The 22669-nt window shown below is 29.0% G+C and overlaps 1 protein-coding gene across 1 annotated transcript in view; it reads right to left on the bottom strand.

Annotated features, from left to right (window-relative positions):
* The window catches only part of Picot (putative inorganic phosphate cotransporter protein picot), a 204484-nt gene that overhangs the window by 155979 nt on the left and 25836 nt on the right, over positions 1–22669 (bottom strand). The gene's annotated exons all lie outside the window — the stretch shown is intronic.

Here is a 22669-nt window from a genome sequence, read left to right on the forward strand (position 1 = left end):
TTAAATCAGACTGCTGTCAATTACTGAAATATTAAAAATAAATAAATAAATATAAAAAATATATATTTAAAAAAAAAATTGTTCAAACCCTTTCTACCATCCCCGGTATTGGGATGGCGCAAAAGTGCCTTGCTACAACTCTGGGTGCAAGTATTAATTTTTAAATCAGACTGCTGTCAATTACTGAAATATTAAAAACTTGTAAATTAAATGTATTTGAATAACATGGGTCTCCTTAAGCAGAAAAAATTTGTTTATAAAAAAGAATAAAACAAAGAAATTTACTAAAATTGACGCATGTATTTTTGTATATTTAAATTTTTTTTTAATATTTATTTATTGCTATTTACAACTGTACATTATAATATATTTAGTAAATCTGATCTAAGTTAATAGAGAGTAATAGAGAAACTACCCATTGGTAGCACTCTAATGACATTTTACATTAGCTGGTCTCGTGGCCATCTTCTTTTCAGACGCCTTGGAGGATTGTCAAGAATGGAAGAGGATGCAAGGTTAGAAACTAGGGGGTTTGAGTGGTTAGGGAGTTTATAATGGAAGGAGTGATATCTGGTTTGGGCTACATCGGTTACCAAGGGAACATTGAGGTCTTTATGAATGATTTTATTTGTGACAAAGTAAGGACCATTGAAGATTTTACGAAGGATTTTGGATTGTAAGGATTGGATACGAGAGGAATTCGAAGGTTTAATGGAGCCCCAAAGCTCAACTCCATATGTCCAGATTGGCCTTATTACAGTCATGTAGACCAGTCTTTTGTGTGTTTTTGGAAGTTTAGACCGTTTGTCTAGTAAGTTCTGTAATAGTCGAAATCGACGTGCAGTTTCCTGTCTTTTCAGTCTTGTGTGAGGATTCCAGGTTAATCGTTTGTCCAAATATAGTCCAAGGTAGCGGATCTGTTTGACAGGGCTAAGAGTAACATCATTAAATGAAACTTTAGGGCAGTCAGTAGGTTATATTTAAAAATAAATTAAAAGTTAATGAAAATACTTTCTAAACTAGATAGACACTGTTTGTAATTTTTAGTTTCTAACTATCAGTTTTTAAAGTGTGTACAATACCCCCGTTTTAATTACCCGTATACTGAACGCATAATTAAATGTAACAAAAATACTAACTATACCACTATTACTTACATCTGAGTATCCGAAAAAATATACTTTTTTTTACCATTTGTAATTATCGAATACATGAAAATTTATTTATTGATTTAAGTAATTTGAACATTTATTTCCACCTTTCTAACAAACATTATTACTGTACATACATTTTTAAATATAGCGATTACAGATCAGTAAGATATCTGAAAATACTGAATTAAATGAATTTAAATAAGATGGATCTTACTATAAAAAAAAAAAATAAATAAAACAAAGAAAGTAAGTAAAACATATAGGAGTAAAACTTGTGTATAATTTAATATTTGAAAACAAATAAAAATAAAAATAGCTGGCATTTACTTTAAGTAATTTCGAAAATGTATTTTTGTATTTCTAACGTTCATTTTATTTTTCTAAATTCCCACTTACTTACGGACAGACATATGGATCTTCCGACCTCAGGGAGGAGCAATCGTGTTTCAATGGATTCAGGAATTCTGTTTACTTGAGGAATTGTAATAATTATATAATAAAGGCCAAACTATATTTTATCAGATAAATTCATCTGAATCCCGATTTAAGTGGAAGAAAATGGTGATATGACTAAGAGTGAGTGGGTACCTAAAAATACGAAGATAACTCTTGTCAAAATGGTTCTACTCATGTAGAAAGTACATAAAACGAAAACGCAGGAAACGACTTCTAAATGCATGTCGCATCAAACCTAAGGTTTTATTCAAATCCCGACGTATTGGCCGCCAGACAGGTAGCAATTATAAGTTAAACGGCGTCTGGAGGAAAGGGTATGCGGAGGAGATGGTCGCAGAGAAAGTAGACCAAGGTTGAGCAATGGCATTCCCGCGGCTTTCTTGATATCGGCAAGGATAAGGGCGAAAGGTCGGCCCATATTGGATCTGATCAAGGAGGAGCAGGAAGTCCTTAAGGAGACGTAGTAGCTAAGAGGTCGGGATAGTGCGTGTTAGTAAATTAGATCAGAATTGTGCAGAGGAAAATAGACAATGAAGCATTAGTTATAAGCATTTCGATTACTACAACTACAATAAGGCCAATCCTAGATTGAAATAATATTCGGCCAGAACAACCATACAGAAGTAGAGAAGTAACACTAAAAAATAAAGTTTCCAATTATTTTTGACCAAAAAGATTTTTAATTAGAGAAAAAATCTTTGAAATTTCATTTTATAAACAATAAGCTTTTCAAAAATGTGCATATTTCTTTGGTTATAAGTTAGTATTTAAATTAAAAAAAGAAGAATCCTGTCGTGGTACCTACTTCTTAAGTAGGTTGTGCGTCCATTCCTTATGAGCCACATAACATTAATTTTACTTCATTTAAATTAATTTCTGATGAAAAGAAGAGGCCTCGAGACATGAGTTATTAGAACTCTGACAATGAATAGTTTATCTATAAATCATATCCTTACCACCATAACCACTATCAATTTTTTTTTTAAATCTGGAGCAAACGATTAAATATACACAGCGTATAAAAATAAGGCTGAATGTTATAATTTTAAGTATTATTTGATATTTCGTACTCAAAGAAAGAATTTTCAACTTTAATCCACAAATAATAGAAATATAGATGACGTGCAAATACCATTTGTTACATTTCAAAACCTACATGTTTTTTCCTTCTTACATTGCAATGGTCTATATACAAATAAAAAACGCTAAAACACTACAGCTTACTGAGTGGCAGACTACATCCATCAGCACTTGACAGCACTGCGTAATATTTAAAAAAGAAACTTACGAAATAACGAAAAAAACAAAACCCATTTCGAGCCATTGTTGCCAAAACTTAAAATAGTTCCAACTATCAATCAGGGCCAAAGGAGATCGGAGCCAAATTGCAGATTTGGCCTTAAAATCAATCTGCAAGCGAGAGAACTCTAAATCAAACGGTAGGATAAAATAACTCATAAAAAATAATTATAATAAACTCAGGGAAAATACCAATTTCACATTTATAGCACCTAAGTATTTATGGAATTTATTGAATCATTTTGAAATATGTTATAAAAATGTTATATCACCTTTAAATTTCAAAGCTTTATCAACCGAATTAAAATGAGATTGTATAACTAACACATTTTCTCCATTTCATTCAAATATTTTATTAATAGTTTTATTTAGGTTTAATAAAAAAAATGTATATTGAGTGACCACTCAACAACTTTCATTACCGCATTGGCTGCCATAACTTCCTACTAAATTAAAACTAACCTAAAATAAGGAAACTATTCAACAGTCTCAGTAACTCACATATATATTTAGAAGTTTTATTTAATTTGAATTGATTCATTAATAATAAACGCTAGTTGAATAATTCTGTATTTAAAAAAAAAAAAATTATTTTTGCAATTTACTTTTGATTCATCAAGAAATATTCATTTTTTTTTTTTTAAATATATAAACAATCAGTATTTTATTGAAAGTTAATTTTTCTTTTTTTGTCTTTATATTGCCTATATTTCTTCATTTTTATCTGAAGAAATGATAGTAGATTGTATTTTTAGTTAGTTATATTTAAAATTGTATTATATTTCTAAGTCTTATCTCTGTTCTAAATATCACCTTTGTACATTTAGAATTTGTACTAAGCCATTTTTCGTATTTTTCATTTTTCCTTTTCTATCATAATTATTATTTTTTGTTTTTGTTATTTTATTTACTTGACCTACCCCATCAGTATATAATAGATGTAAATAAATAAATAAAATACTAAAATTTATTGCTGCACTATCAACATCCACTCATTAAACACCAGATCCCATCCGAATGATTTATATATGCCCTCCTATAGAACCTCCTTCTTTAGCAAATCCTTTGTCATACGTGCAACCTCACTCTGGAATTCTCTTCCCATCTCCATTCGCCAGTCCTCATCCATTCTCTCCTTTAAACAACACCTATTCCTTCATTTATTGAATAACCAAATCTCCACATCTTTGTAATCAAATAAATAGGCAGTTATTGATTAACATTATAAACAGTAGTAAAGCCAATATACCAATGTAATTTCATTCTACTATCTGAAAAATTGAAAAAATGTCCCAGAATAAAGTTATTTTTTCATTTCATTTCATTTTTCCTATTGGTCCTTAGATTTTATTTTTTGTTTTAATTTAGCTTATTTAATAATTTAATTATCTTATGGTATAAATATGATGCTCCGAGCTATGAATAGCTTTCGAATTATTTGAAAAATTAAAAAAAAATAAATATGAAGAAGATGAAGGGTGCGGTCAAAAGGAAACAAAAAATAGTTCGTTTGCCGACGTTTCGCCCACATAGTAGAGCTTCATCTGGGCTAAAAAGATTAAAAAAAGAACTAAAAATAGTTTGACATAGTGAAATAATAAGATACAAAAAAATAAATTAAGGTAGGGTCAAAATTGTGTTAATATAAGAAAATTATAAACAAATAAACAAAAAGAAGAAATAAAAATAGTTATAGCATAAAATAGACAATGCTATAATATAATAATTTTAACCCTAATCAATTTAGGGTTAAATTTTTAATTATAATTACCTCATAATTTTAACCCTACCTTAATTTACTTGTTTGAATCTTATTATCCTACTGTGTCAAAATATATTTAGTTGCTTTTGTATATTTTTAGCCCTGATGAGGCTGTACTATGAGGATAATAATTAGCTTAAAGGCGATCTAATTGAACATCGATATACCGGGTTTAATCAAAATGTTTTTTGAGAAATTTGGAAAAAAAAAAGTGTAAAATCGGTTATATAAAGGGGCCAATTTTATCGAAATGCTTTCATATCCCAGGCATATTACGTACTTTAAATATATTATTTCAGTTTCATAAGACATTTGGTTGTTGAGCTAGGCTGTTCAGGTACACGCACCAACCCACCCCACACACAAACAAAAAAAAGACCGACTATTTTGCGAAACGTGGTTATCAGGGAACCTAAAAACGTTTATTTCCGTCGACGACTCAAAATGAAAATCTATCAAACATAAAACCAAATAATTAATACTTATACACACACATATACATATATGACTCAATTAATTGAAGTTTAAAAGATTAGGAAAACAAGATTTTTTTTTTAAATTTCTTTAAATATTATAAATCAACTGTGATAATACTGAGCGATGTAAGTCACCCTGTATAAATAAATCTTCTTTACTTTAATTTAAATTATAAACTATAATTTATATAGTTTTATGCATAATTTATACATTAGATGATTATATATATATAGCGATCTTTTGGATACCCTAAGTATCATACATCATCAACTGCGTGGGAACTCTGATAATATTCATTTTTTTTCTAAATTATTTATTTGTGTATTGTGACTTATTTATTAATTTATGTCTTTTAAATTTTTGTATTAGTTCTTTTTTAAATTTATTCATTTCTTTTTTTATTACACTGTTCTACTGTTGTGTTTTATTTCTGCTTTAATTATGCGTTGTTATCTATTGATGATTTCTGTTAATTTGCCTAATTAATGAAACGGTTGTTGCCGATCACTGGAGAGAAGAGGTAAGTTGGCACTCAGTAGCCATTCTTTCATACAACTTCCACTTTTCACTCAATTTAGGCATGCTGTAATAAATTACTTAAATCAAAGCTTATAAGTAAATAATACCATGAAGTTTTGGAATGAAACGTTATAAAACAAGTTGCTCAGAAAATCCGCTAGGAGCTCTTATGAATTTAACGCTTAACATGACTTTAAATAGGGCTGCTCACAATCCAATGCTTATAAAATTAAACATAGTAAAACATTTTACATTTAACACAACATTATGAATACCCCTAGAAAAGAATTATCTGATACAACCTGATTTAAATCCGGGCCCGTGGAATTAGTAGTACCACTGAGCTACCTACACCCACCTATGTGCACAATATCAACTATGCAATATTATACTATAGGTGGAAAATGTTTTTTATATAGACTGGAGCGCCTAATGATCTCGTTGTTATTTGCCTAATGTACTCTCCTTAAGTACCTTCAAGATTTTAATAAAAAAAGTAAAGAAGAAAAGAAAACTTCAATTTCGCATGACTCGAAAAGACTTATGACATACTGGGCATATGGTTATTTGAGAGGTAATAAAGTTTCCCAAAAAATCTATCGAACTTGGACCATTATTAACAAAGCTAGTGCACATAAAACATTGCAACAATGTTTTGTCATATTTTCCGAAAAAAAGAAACTATTGCGCTGTATATGCTAACTCAGCAGAAAATCCTATTCTTGAATGAGCTGAATCAAACGTCCTTATTATAATGAATAGTTGCATTTTTTGCACCTGAGACGTGTTTTGTAAGCGCTCTAATTTAATAGATTATTACTTCACAAATAATAAAAGATCCACGAAGTACAAAATTAAATTAGTATATAATAATAGAATAAATTAAAACAACAATATACGATTGCGTTAGTGAGTTTTTGGACGGAAATAGATCAAAAGGGTTCGATATTTACGCTATAACTACCCCAAAAAGACTAGAGCCGTAAATAGAATTAAAGAATTAATTAGTTATTTTACTCTCTTTATAGGGAAGGGGAGAGAGGGGAAAGAAAGTTATTTATAGAGAAAATTATTATGAAAGCTGTGCCAAGATAACAGACTTCAGTCAAAGTTTGGATTAATTTCTAGAAATAGCTGCCTAGTGTCTAAATGTTAAATATAATGTCGTTAATTGACTAAAGGGATAAATAAATATGATATAAATATTTATAAAATAAATAGACATAAAAAAGAAAATGAGTAACCGATTGATATCCTTAAAAAAGCCCGTATGACTACTATTCCGTTCAATCACGGTGATTTTTGAATACCAAGAGATAAATGTCTTTTCAAAATAAAGTCCTAAGAATCGCAGTTAATGCTCCTTGGTTCATAAGAAATAGCCAATTGCATCGTGAATTACAAATGGAGTCAATAGAGGATTATTTCAAAAAACGGTTCATGAAGTTCCACTTCCAGTTGCCGACAGTTAAAGGGGCAGTGACCTACAACCTGGGAAACCTAACCTCAACCCGAAGACTGAAGCCCAGACTGCTGCAGGACATTCTTTTATAAATTTTTAATAAATATAAAATTAATTCATAATCACACTACCTCTATTTACTTATTATTATTATTTTTTTTCTCTCTTCCCTTTTTCAAATTAACTTATTTCTTCTTACTATTAGAACATAATTGTTTGTTTTATTTAAGTGTACCAACATCATTATTTTTGTTATTAATTTTACTTTCCTCTTTTATTAAGAATCATTATTCTTATCTATTTACTTTATTTTTAATTTTTTTTTTTTAATAAGAACATTTTATATAGTTAGGGGTGTCATTTGCATGACTATACCCCCTCATAATCAACTGTTAAAAAATATATATAATATAAGTTATATCAACCATGTAAGGCCCACCAGGCCGATCTGATATAAAAAAAAAAGAGAGAGTAATGCATTATTTGCCCGTACTGCCCAAATACATAGGGTTGATATAACACGCAACGTACCCATCAATCCATAATTGGGCATATATACACTACAATATATTAACATTTTTTCAAACAATAATTGTCAATAAACTAAATACAATACATTTCAATAGTGATCCGCAACAAATGTTCAATTAATTAAACAAATTAACAGAAGTCATTAATAGCAACGCATAAACAAAGCAGAAACAAAACAATCACAGCAATAGAACAGTTTACCAAAAAACAAAACAATAAAATTAATTTAAAAAGACTAATACATAAATTTAAAGAATATATAAATCGATAAATAAGTTAAAAACGCAAATAAATAGGTTAAAAATAAGTCTTTAACCAATATTGTTCATGTCGCCAACAAGACCAAACTCTTTACAACCTGTAACTCTGTACAACCAAGCCTGATCAGCAAGATTTTACTATTTGAAGGCTTAGAGATAATGATCCAAAAATACTTCTAGTTATTGCTCAATCTTCATAAATAAATAAAATAATAAATGAAAATTCGAAACAGACAGTCAAATGGTAAAGGTGAGTTCAGGTTCAGTAATTTCATTCTCCGGTAAAGGAGAATTCAGTTATGGGATGACCAATGCGAATCTCAGCAGTTTCAGAGAAAAATATCTGATGGTCCATGGATGGATTTATATTTTTTGGGATTCTATGTATCGTTATTATGAAACGAGAAAACTCAAAAGTTCATTTTTTAAAATCGTCTGTAAATTATTTTAAGATAATAAGCCTCATTAAAAATTTCATAACTATTTATTTTTAAAAAATAAATAAAATTATTTATAGTTTTAGGATAATTTATAAAATAATTCAGGCACTTTCGAAATGATGAATTCGCTAATTAAGACAAAGTCACAATGGCTGCTTTCTTAGCTTTGAAAAACAAAAGAAACCCCCAAACCAACAAATATTAACTAGCTATAAAATCAATTCAGGTGGTCTAGATTTGTTTAATAAACTTTTAAGGGCTGAAATACTTACTCAAAATTAAATATGATAATTGAAAATACACCTAAATACATAAACTGAATATAAGCAGTTGTAAATAATAGTTTAATCAATTCTCACTTATATGTGCTTAAACGTACACAATGACAAAGCCTCGAATCAAAGTTTACACACATTTTAGGGATCCGTTCATTACTAAGCCCTGCAACTTAGTATATTATAAGTAAATAGTTGACTTTTTTTTTAATAAAGTTATCGGAAGAAAAATTGATTTAACAGACATTTAGCAGCAATATACGCAATTACAAACTACAATGCAAAATAATATAACATATAATACACCTAAGCTAAACGAATTATTGTGTAAACGTATTTAATCATTGACAAAAAACTTATAAAAAAAGAAAATGGAACACACTACTATGTTAGTTAATACAACATAAAACATACGATACCTACGCCAAAAGAATTAATCTATAAACATATTAAATGGAATTGGATAAAAAAAATAAATCAAAAATTGAAGTGCTACCGATGGATACTTTCCCAACAAGTCTGTATTGTAATAAAACCACTGTCCCATTCACTAGATGTATTTTTATGTAATAAAGCTAAAATATTAATACATAAAAAAATAAATAAATGTGTTTTCAAAAGACCAATGACGAACAAAATATTTTTATTTGTCCTAACCAATATTATATTTTGTACTTCCATCTTGTATCAATTTGGTCCTACTCCATTTTTACATTTAGTTATATATGGGATATATAATAAGAGAAAGTATTGCAAACGTGAAAAATTTCGAATTTGTGTTTTCGATGGTATCACAAAATTATCTGTGTGTGCACAGCATAAGTCAAAAACTGTAAGTCGTAGGAAACTAAAATAAGATATTTAAGGCGGGGTATAACAGATGATATTACTATAAAAAATAAATTTTATTAATATACATTCCCCTAATACAACAATCCGAAACTTCAACATTACTTGTGGAGTTTGTAAAAATTGCCTTCATTTCATCCTAGTTCATATTAATAAAGGTAAATCATAAAATGCTAGTTCATTGCAAAGAAGCAATTTCATAGTTACAAGAAATAATAATATCGTAATAATAATTATTAAAATAAACTACAAGGCTTTTGTTACAAGAGCTATTGAAGTTTTCTTATAATGTTGCTCGAGCAAGTATTATAGATTGGTAAAGGTGATTTTGTCAGCATTCACGCTCAAACGCAAGGTTTTTCTCCCAACCTAGTGTTGCTAACTTTGTAAAGAAAATAGAGAGGATAATTTATGTTTAATACATTAACAACATAAAATCTTCTCAACCTAAAAAAAAAAAAAATAGTTTCTTATGCGGAGGCAATTTCTTCTTTCTGGACTAAATAGCATTTTTACTACAAATATTTATTTTTATCAATTCTACATCATTAAAATAATCCTGTCGAAGTTGAGGACTGCCCGTCCATCTTCAGGCGACAATCATAAAAATAGCCTTAAAATTGGCCAAATCTTCTCTTCTCTATTATTAACTTTTTACTAAAGATAATTTCACATACCTTATTTTACCTCACAGTTTTATGTTATAATTTTTTTTCATTAATATCCTTAAATCTTAGATTTTAAAAGACTATACTCCGACCTATCTGGACCTACGGAGTTGAACTTTGGGGAACAGCTAAACCGTCGAACATCAAACGTATCCAATCCTTTCAATCCAAAATCCTTAGAACCATAGTTAATGCACCCTATTACGTTTCCAACAGAACACCACACCATGACCTACATATCCCTTTTGTCCTTGACCTCATACCAACCAAATTCTCAGAATTCCATATAAACCTTTCCAACCATCCTAATCCTTTGGTTCAAACCTTATCTAGTTCCACCCATAACGTTTTGAGCTCTGCTCTACCCCTCAGAAGTGGGGGATAGAGTAGGCTCAAAGATCCTCAGGTCGATTGTGTAAATATTGTATATTAGAGTGTAAATGTGACTAAAAACTATAATATTTTATCATTGTGTTATTTTATTTATTTATTTTTCATACAGATAGTTTCATTATGTTCATTTTGTTTATTCTTCTGTTTGTATACATTATAAGAGTTTTTTTTTTTTATTCATTTATTTAATTTATTTTATTTTAGTATGAATGAGATCATTCATCACTATTACCTATTGCCCATAACTGTGTGGCAGATTGTAATATCTATCAATAAATAAAAAGTAGTATCTATAAAAAAAAAAAGTTAGATCAATGGTCACTTCTGTGCAATTTAGTAAGAAATTGTTTTTATTTATTTTTTTTAAACTGTAACCAAAACAGGTTTATAATTAATACCAATCATTATATAGGTAAGTATATATTATTTTAAATTTCATGGTTAAATACCATGGTAACACATGTGGCTTCACTAGTTTATTTGGTATTAGCTAATAATGTTTACTTACGATCTTTGTTTCTATTTCTGTTTATCTTTTTTGTTAATATTGTTAATTGAATTTTTAACATAGCTTTGTAACCTTTTTTAGAATTAGCAAGTGAAGATGGAAGGGTAGGATAATCTGAAACGTCGATAGGATTATTTTATTGATGGAGAATTCACAAGGCTATATGATCCCCCAGAAATAAAAAAAAAAAAAAAAGAAATTTTAGAATTGTATTGCTGACGCATAATCGAAATGAGTGAGCACTATTATTGTTCATTGGGATTTGATATTGCCAAAATCCATTCGCATAGCGAACGATTTCTCATTGTTCCTTTCCAAGAAATGATTTCCCTCTCGAGGGATTACCAATGAGGATTCGAGACAAGGAACTGGGAGTTCTCAAGAATCATTCCCCGAAGGAGTTCAGCCGAATGAAAAGTCACAATACTTCGAAGTAAATCCATCGACACTATTCAAGTGCTATCCGTTAACAATAGAGATAATGGAGCAGCTCTAGTCGTTACTGAAGATTCCTCTGCAGACAGGAGATAGATAAAGCACGTACACATTATCCAACATGATAAATAATATAAATACATTCTCAGGTTTTGTGTTTGAATAAATTATAAATTACATCTGCAAAAATATAACTTAATACTAAATAATTCTATCCAATATAATAATAAAATATAGTAATAAATTCATGCATTTAACCGTTTCTGACCCCTGTTCCCAATTAGGACCAAGTATCTGCAATTACTAAACCATGTTTTCGTTTCTGCAATTTCTTTGTAAATTTAATTACAATGAAAAGAAATTTTTAATTATATGAAAATGTTTTTTTTTCTCATCAAGTGTCATCTAATTTAATTAGAAAAATTCACGAAAATAAAAAATCGTCAGAAAATAAGCCCACTATTTTTTTAAATATTTCAAATTTACGATTAGCAATACGAAAACAAATTAGTTAAAAAAAGCTGAATACGTAAAGAATTATTGTCGTCAAACTGTAATGATCCCAATTACATAAGTTTTCTATGTAATGAAGTACAGTAAACCCTCACGCTAAATGTAGGCCATGAGAAAATTAAATTACTCCCTTTATACGATTGCAGGGGTAATAAAATAAAATTTTTCCAATCAAGTATATATATATATTAGGAATGCGGTGGCTGCGTGGTAAGGTGCGATACTACTAACTCCAAAGATCGGGTTGGGCAAAAAATTGTTTTCTGTTACACTGTAGCCTTGAGTCAACCCTCTGGGTTCTGGAGCCCTCCTGGGCTCCACCCAGCCTCATAAATTGGGGTAAAAATCTGGCGGTCGAGCGTGATTCTGACCAAATCACCTCCTTGCACAACCGTTGGTCTAGTGACAGTAAGTACTGAACTCTTGACCTTTCATGGGCTGTAGTGGTACGGATTTTAATTTTAATATATATTGTCAATCCGACAATCCTCCCCGGCCGAACCCACCCAGACAACGACGGCCCTATAGCACTTTCCAAATATTTGCTTAAAATTGGAAAAGGAAACTTATCTATAACAAAAAGATGCTGAAAAATCAATAATAATAAGCAGTACTAAAAAATATAGTTAAGAAGGAGTTTATAGACATATAAGATTGAGACCTACTTTAGAACCACATCCGTATTATGAAAAGCTGCTTTATTAAAACTAACTATATTTTACTACTAATACTAATTTATATTTAGTAGCATTTCCAAATTTTAATAGGACAGTGAAGTGCTCTTAGTTATATCATACTGTTCGTCTAGGTTAGACCTTCATTTGGAAGACCGTGTTCGGTAAGGACGGTCCAAAATAAAAAAATTAAAACGGTATACACAATATGACAAAAAAAAATCATTCTACCAATAAAAAAGTAATGGAGAAATAAGAATAATTGACAAATGAATTAATTCATTGATACAAATTTTATTTGCGTTTTTAAAATAAAAATATTTTATCCATTTGGGAACCAATATGGAATAAAGAGGTAATTTAGAATTTTTTAATTTTTATAATTTATCCGAACATAAAAATATCAAACCGAAAAAACAAAAAAAAACAATTAAAATTGGGTTTACAAAGTAAACACTTGACATAAATAAAAGGTAAGGAATATATCAGGCATAGATAGACAAAGGGAATAAATCCGAATTGTAAAATGTTTCAAGTAACCCAAAAAAATGCATAGCTCAGGAATGTATACTTAAGAATTATTGTTTAAGCTCTGAAAACGTACTTAATCTAACGTAATTTTACGTATAAGCTTGGATAAGTTTCGAAAAGAGATTAATCCTTTAATTACCCATACTTTTATATTTTAAAAAACTACAAATTTAGATTAATCCCTTATTATATCCCCACGCATCATAAAAAACAATATATGATAATTATATACCAAAATTAGGAAAGATGTTTATTACAATTGGCGCCTAAAGCTGAAAGGATAGTCGTGTGAGTAAACGCATTTATTTTTTAATTAAATAAATTATTAGATTAAACGTATTGTGTTACGAGCAAACAAATCGCGACTTGGCTCCTTGCCTGAATACTTAGTCACAAATTAATTCATGATTTAATTAACGGATTAAATAGGTCAGTAATTCTTACATTTATCAAAATACAGGGACACGGAGATCCCAGAGAGAATTTACACAACTTAGCACTTTTCACAGGTTTTTAAAATAGTATCCATAACCCCGCTGCGTTTAAACAGAAAGGAATAAAAAAAAGTTAGGAAATACATAATATTAAACTTTTATCCACAGCAGAAATACATACATAACAACTTAATGCGTAAAATTGTAATAATGCTTACTAGTCAAAACGTAAAATTTATGAGTCTGCCAAGTATAGGTAGGGGGAATAAGAAATGGTAGCTGTTTCAAAATGTTATAAAAGAAACAATTTTTCATTCGGAGCTCTATATCCCTAAAATTACCAACCATACTAGAAAATCTAAAAAGAAATATTAGATATAGATATTTACATTCAATGATTCTCGAGATATAGCTTTGTAAAAAGCAACATTTCATAAAAATGTACTGAAAGATTATTAGTTAATAAATTTATTTTGAGAAATCTATATCTCAAAAACCATTCGACGTACAAATGTCTATTAGTACTCACATAAAAGCTAATTATATTTACCATAAAATGTTTATAGCGTTTATCTTTGTAGGAGTATTAGTTTCCATGATATTTGACAAAATAAATTCAGAAAATGTTAATTTCTAGTAGTTCGGATAAAATATTTGATTTTTGAAAAAATATATGTCTAGAACCATAAGATTCGAATTCCTCTCGTATTCAATCCTTACAATCCAAAATCCTTCGTAAAATCCTCAATACTCCTTACAACTAACCTTACATGTCACAAATAAAATCATAGACCTTAATAAAAGACCTTAATGTTCCTTATGTAACCGATCTAGCCCGAACCAGATATCACTCCTTCCATTATAAACTTTCTAACCACTCAAAACCCCCTAGTTTCTAATCTTGCATCCTCTTCCATTCCTGACAATCCTCCGAGGCGCCTGAAAAGAAGATGGCCACGAGACCAGCTAATGTAAAATGTCATTAGAGTGCTACCAATGGGTAGTTTCTCTACACACCTGTAACACTCCAATTTAACTTAGATCATATTTACTAAATGTATTATAATGTACAGGTGTAAATAGCAATAAATAAATATAAAAAAAAAAAAGAACCATAAGATGTACATATGTCTGTTAGCACTCAAAATAAAGGAAATTTAACTTACTATAAAGTAGTTTATGACACGTATCTTCGTAGGATTTAGGTTTAGAAATAAGGGTAAAATAAGTGCCTTTTTTTTCTACTCTTGTGTACTTGTTCTATGATATTCAAAAATTAAAAATATGTGATTGAAGTTTTATTTCTTGACGTTTAAAAATGTTCAGGCAAGTCTAAAAGATATCTTAGTACCAGAACAGGAAATGCAACAGACAATATCTACTCAATATTTTGATTTGAGCTTACTTCAAAAATTAGAATCCGTAACTTGATATATCTGGGGATTTAAATATACGCTTTCCTTACTACAAAGATCAATACACTGTGTGCTGTATATACCAATACTGGCTAAATATTTAAATATATTTTTTTTTTAGTTTAAGTTAGCAGACAACTCAATTGTCTTTCAAAAGATTATTAATAAAAATGTATGAGCAGTTTTCGAATAATTAAAAAAAAAAAAGGGAAAAGATTTCCAGTACATGCGTAAAATACTTTTAAAAATTCATAGCTCTGATAATTTGCGGAAATTTCGCTACCATTCAATTAAATTTCTTTTCTTCATAAATTGTTTGCTGTTTTTCCCGGAGGATTAACGAAAAGTTAAAGAGATCTATAAAGGATACAATGAGAAAGTTACATCAGAATTGTTAAAGTAGAGTTGGCACAGCAGTTTACAGAAAAACAAATTTATTACTTTATTTATTACAATAAGGCTGGTTATTTGTCTAAATTAAGTGGTAGTTGAAAGTAAAAATTAAATGATTAAACAAATATTTTTGCAGTTGTGTTGTCATTAAAAGATATTACTAACTAGATTTCGTCACATTTTGGAAGGCTGCGTCTGCTTTTTTTATATCGTGCGTTTTATTTGATTCTTGTTGACAAATACCAAAATAACGCATAAAAAAGCTTTCGAATGTTTATTATGAATCAAAAGAGACATTGCACAAGATTTTTATGACATTTAATTAACAAGAAAGCGTCAGCCGGACTGATTGTGTAGGATTGATTAAAGTCAATTATGTCAGTTTGGTTTTTGAATAATAACTGTCATTTCGAGTGACCGTGTAGGGGTATAATGGGCATATATAACAAGTAAAAAAAATTGAAATTGAAATTTATATTTTACTTTGTAAATATAAAATTGGCGGAGGATAAAGACGTGACAGGCCAGCAAGATAACTGCAATAGCAGCATTACTCATCGAAAGATATCTTGCATTAATTAAGAAGTGGGGATATCATTTATTTACAGTCAGGGTACCATAAAAGAAATATTTTTGATTTTTAGCAATATAAAATTAAAAAAGCGTCTCGCAACAAATTTTCAGGCTAGTTGATTTTGAAAAACAACCAGAATATTGTTTATGTTATTATTTGAATGTTAATGTTGTATTTAATAATAAGTAATTATTTCTAACATAGTGTAGAACCAGTACCAATGTGACTAAAAAAAAGCTAAATAGCACTACAAATGATCAAGAATATTTTCATAAGTGTTTATTTTTATTTCTTTACTTAATGATATAGACTGAGAACAGTAAATATTAGGGCTGTAATACACATACTAAAAGAAATAAAAATAATTTATACCCATATACAATGATACATGCTACCTAGGGAATAACATGATATGACAAAGAATCACAGACGCCTAGGAATTTAGTGGAAAAGCATTGGAGCAAGAACTCTAATAGAAAAAAATAAAAAGGCCGAGACCTCGGGGCCACTGCCGTTTGAACCATGGAAAAGAATTACAGGGATGGTTGACGAATTTTGCCTTAGGATTAGGAAGATGAGTAAGGATCTACTGAAAGTTTGGGAAGTTGGGTGAGGTTACGTAATGAACTTATCACAGTTTTGTTTGGGACATCTGACAACAAAAAATAAATTTTATTTTGTATTTGAGATATTCCATAAATTAAACCGTAGACCATGGTTACATTTTTCCAACCCTTCTGGCTTTTGGACAGTCACAACAGAGAAAGAAACCCCTTTTTAGTGTATCCATAAAACAAGTACATTTCAAAATAAAACCAACATTTTTTTTTTGGGTGTGTCACAATTCAAAGCAGCGATATGAGATGTCAACTAATAATGTCTGTAAAATAGTATTAAGCATTGGCTAATGTTCGAAATACTCAAGATTGAAAGGACTGGATACGTTTGAAGTTCGGATAGCCTAAATAAGTTTCGGTATGATCTAGTAGATTAATAGAAGTTGCCAATTGAAATGCAGATACTCTGTTCAGTAGTCTTTGTAACTGGCTACATCGTTCTTAATAATTTATTATCTCTTAAGACTGGTATGTGGGATTCAGGAGTACTTATTAATTGCGATGGCTCAACTAATATTAGGGTTGATAACAATTTATAACCTCTAATAATAATACATCACTGTAACCATTTAATTTAATTATGTTCTATGGAAATAAAAGTTTGAAAAAATAAATTAAATTGTGGAATTAGCAGAGAAGAAAAATTAATTATTAATCTTATCCAATAAATCCAATTGGATATCAATACATTATCAACGTAATGTTCACTCCGACTGAAAAGAGAAATAAACCTCGTAGACCGGACAATTACGCAGTAATTAACGCTCTTAATGACACTACTGAAAAAACGTTGCCCTTGAAGGATATGGTAATTAGTAAGGATTTGACACTGGAGTTCTGGAATGTCTGGGCGGCTCATTATGGAACGAAATCGGACGAAATTACTTCAAAAAAAGCTTTGTTAAAAAAAATAAATAAAACTTTGTAAAAACATACTGTTATTAAACGAATGAAATTGATTACTGGCATGTTAATGAAGTTCGAAATAGGAAAATTATGAATTACTATTCTTTACAATTGTTTGCTACTTGATACAAAAAAAAAATCGGGTTCTCTATGAAAATGATTTAAATAGTTTCAATAAAACATTTATTGTAAAGTCAATAGATTCAAACTAATTTATACTTTAAAATATCTTAGCTTGAAGTTTGATACCATTAAAAAAAAAAAAATCTGAAGGAGATTGTGCGGTCAAGAAAATCCAACATAATATTTAGTTATTTATTGCCTCCTGATGATTCGACCCACAATGTACGTTTTCATCAGTACTAGAATAAAAAGATACATAGAAGGTATAACCAATATAAGCGAGAAAAAAAACAAAATATTTAACTTTCTTAACAGCAGCCCTGACATATCTTGGGGCACAACAGAGCATTCCACAAGTCCAAAAGTATGGCTGTGACTAGATGAGACTATATTGATGATTTTATTATAAATAGTATAAAAATTATATTGTGTTTTTTTTCAGACTAATAAGGACTGAATCGACGATTTACAATCATGAAATTGAGTAAAAACATGTAACCTTAATACTTTAAACGAAGCCTACATGGTCTGTCTTTCATTTATTAACAAGAAATAGAGTCATCAAAGACTGATTAAGGTCTGTTAATATTTTTCAGCCCTGTAGGGATCAATGTATCATTATTGCCCATAAAAACCTTTAAAAAAATAAAAATTCCAAGCTTAATTATTTTTATAGTTTCCTATATTTATCATTATCAGATAAAACTAGATAATGAAATCATTTTAAATCAATGTTGTAGAATAAACCCAAGGATCACTTCAGGTATTTGTTTTGTTGATTATAATTCCAAAGTATTTTCGAAAGTAACTATAAGTAATGTTGAAGCTAACAAAGTAATTACTTGATAGCACGAAGTTAAGACAACTAAAATAACAAAATCTAATCTTTACCTTACAAGTATCATAGGGGACCTATAATAGACGAGAACCACTTACCTGAAACAAAAACAAAAATTTATACAAATTAAAGATTATAAATTATAAATTAAAATAAATAATTATTAAATAAACTATATGTAAAAATTGTTTCAAGCATTGAAGAAAGAAATCTGGTGCGGTGGGCGCATAACATAACTTTTGAACACTAAATACTACGTCTCTATTACTACTCTCCTTTCGGGAAAGGTGTTTTCAAACTGCAAAAAATATTTTTTCTTCTCTACTTAAGTTAAACATAAAATCCTTTCCTAGTTTATACATTATCTATTTTTCATTACAAGTAAAATCGCGAGATAATTTTATTTTCAAATATAAAAAATTTGCACTTAAGAAGAATGGCAAAAAATATGCACTTAAGCTCTGTCAAAATACATTTTAACGAGGATAAAACCTATCTTCTATTAAATATCACCTAATTTTATATTGATATACCGAGTTTAATACAAAATTTACGACTCTTACTGGTTTTGAGAAAATCGAAGAAATATGAAAAATCTATTCTACAAACTAACACATTCGAAAAAGGTTGCTGTGAAACTCTAGGCATACACTAGTCCTAATATCTAATTTCAGTTTCATTTATAGATAATATACACGCTAAATTTTGTAGGCAGATGTTATTACAAGTATTCACAATAGAATTGCATTCGTTTATATAAAAATGAGTAACATGTTAAAAATAGAAGTTTATAAATAAATTGATTGATTTTGAAGTAATTTGAATTTTATAGAATATTTCAATATACATATTGAAATATTCTATAAAATTCAAATTACTTAAAAATAGAAGTTTATAATAAAAATAAAAAAATTCAATTAAATATTTAAGAACTATTTATGGATATAATATTTAAGTGTACTGCCATGTTGCAAGAATTTAATAATTATATTCTTCGTTGATTCATTATAAATAGGTATATATTTAATTTAATTATTTTTATTAAATTTAATTTATAACATGTAACCCACTTCTATATAAAGGGTTTCGCTTCAACAGTGAATAGTTCAAAATAAAAACATCTAAATAATAAGAAATATCGTGAATGACACAATTCTCGGTTTGGACACAATGACGCAAATAGCATACATTACAAAAGAATAGCATAAAAATAAATTACTGCATAACTTAAAAGCTTATCATCTCTTATACTAACATAACCTATGTAAAATTAACAGGAAAGTACAAAGCAAACATTAAACAGTAGATAACTGGGAAAACATCGCAGTAAAGAATGTGTGCAGTGAGTAATGTAGAATGAAACGAAAATTGCTCCCAATTTGAAGGAATTTAAACCATTTATGTTATTTGTATTGCGTGCATATTTCAGGCATCATGTTTTCTTATGGCTCTCTATATTTAGCCTGGGCCGTCAGCGGAAATACGAATCAGAAACAAATTCAACGGAATGACCTACAGGGGAGAAGCTAAAATTAAAAAAACATGTATGTATGTATCTATATACATAAATGTATACATATATATATATATATATTATGTGTACAGTAGTTTTACTACAACATTTCGTTTTGGATGGTATATTGGAAAGGTTATTACTTCCTCGCAGACAATGGCAACATTTGTTAACTATTAATCACACTGAATATTATTTTGGGGGGAGATTTGTTTGAGAAAATGGTTTGAAATATTTTTTAGCCGTAGCTGTGAAGAAACGCAGAATACATTTGAAGGTGATTCAAAAGAACTTTGGGGTTGACATTGTACAAAAAATAGACATACCTTTCGGATCAACTTTTGTGCAATGAAGAAATACTTTAATGATTGGAGAAGTTTGTAGGAGGGTGCGGTCAGCAAAGAACAACATAAATAAACAAAACCATATTTATTTATTTTATGCCAGCAAAGAACAACATAAATAAACAAAACCATATTTATTTATTTTATGCCAGCAAAGAACAACATAAATAAACAAAATCATATTTATTTATTTTATGCCTAGCAAAGAACAACATAAATAAACAAAACCATATTTATTTATTTTATGCCTAGCAAAGAACAACATAAGTAAACAAACCCATATTTATTTATTTTATGCCGCAAAGAACAACATAAATAAATAAAACCATATTTATTTATTTTATGCCGCAAAGAACAACATAAATAAACAAAACCATATTTATTTATTTTATGCCTAACAAAGAACAACATAAATAAACAAAACCATATTTATTTATTTTATGGCTAACAAAGAACAACATAAATAAACAAAACCATATTTATTTATTTTATGCCTAGCAAAGAACAACATAAATAAACAAAACTATATTTATTTATTTTATGCCGCAAAGAACAACATAAATAAACAAAACCATATTTATTTATTTTTGGTTTTGTTTATTTATGTTGTTCTTTGCTGATCGAACCCCCGACAAACTTCTCCAATCATTAATCTACGGTCAACTATCTACACCTCACTAAGAAATTCTTTACTTTTTTTTTGTCTTAAGAAGCGTAAAATAGTATATGATGAGATATACAACAGCTAATGATATAACTTACTAATTTTATACAGTTTAGGGCACTGCAGTCCGGTATCCTACATTGTTATTTCTAATCCAAGCTCAACGATATCTGTCAAGATAGTAAGAATTTGTCTTAGGTTAAGGAGTGATTTCAATCCAAACATTTTAGGTTTTTATTTTGAAATAGGGAAAAATCCGTCAAAATAGACGCACTATATAATGACAAACGTTATTTTCCTTCAATCAAAATTTGTAAATACGAGATGATTTTATTTTAACATTTGATTTAAAATATTATTGAGTGTTTCTAATGTACATTTGTGATCTGTAAATATGTATAAAAACATAACTGGATCGATCCGTTAGTCATCATTAATTATTTTTATTTTTTTTTTTGTTATTATTAGGATCTTCTTTTTCTTTTCTTATAATTTTTAATTTATTCCAGGATTTATTTTATTTTTTTTGTTTTTATTTAAATTTTGATGTTTCTAATTTTCATAGAAAATTTTCAAATATTTACATAAGCATTAATTGCTCTTTCTTATGAATTATCTTGTTTTATTTTCATTTTATTTTATTAGTAGTTAATTACCTCAAAATTTATGTTATGATAGAAGGTTTTATTTCATTTGCTTGCTTTTTATTTTTGAAATTAACATTAGATCTCCATAACAGTCATTTAAATCGTTTTCATATATAAACTTTATTTTTTTTCTTATTGTGTTAATTATTATTATTTCATTTTTAAATTTGTAATTTTTTTATATTTCATTTTTTTTTAACTTTCAGTCCGTTGGCGTTTCTCAAGATAGTATCCTCGGTCCCATCCTCTACACCGTCTATACACTGACATCCCAACCAATTCTGACACTATCCTCACCGCTTATGCCGATATGCGTGCTCGCAGTTAATAATAACCCTTTAATTGTATCCCAAACTCTCCAATCCCTTATCACAGCCCTCCAAGAATGGTGTCGTAATTGGAGGATTAAAATAAATTCCAACAAATCCCATCAAATCACCTTTACCCTTCGTCGTAAACCTACCGACTGAACTACAGTCTCCTTTAACACTGTTGATGTTACCCCTAGCGAACAGATCCGCTACCTTGGACTACACCTTAATAAACGACTACATCTGGACAAACAACTAACCGGGAATCTTCACACAAGACTGAAAAGACAAATAAAATCAGCATTTTAGCCTTGCCATAATAATCCAACGAAGGGAAGACCAATTATAAAATATTTCTATCTATTAAGTTCGTTCCAATTTAACCGATCCTTATGCCAAAAACAAGTGAACTAAGTGCCGCTACTCATGAAAAAGATATAATTTCGAAATCAAAGAAAATCGTATCGCAAAATAGTGGATTTGTTAGGTATTAATTTTTCTACAGTCAGATACGTAATTAAGAGATCTGAAGAAAGAGGCACAACAGCAAATAACCGGCGGAAAGGATGTCCAAAGAAAGTAAATGAGAGGATGAAAAGAAAAATCAAAATTAAGGCGATGAATAAATGTCGCAAGAATAATAGGTCGATTTTAAAATATTGATTTTTTTTTAATTATGAGCTA

Source organism: Halyomorpha halys, unplaced genomic scaffold (assembly GCF_000696795.3).
Source record: "Halyomorpha halys isolate HHAL.00 unplaced genomic scaffold, Hhal_1.1 Scaffold432.1, whole genome shotgun sequence".
Taxonomy (NCBI): Eukaryota; Metazoa; Arthropoda; class Insecta; order Hemiptera; family Pentatomidae; genus Halyomorpha; species Halyomorpha halys.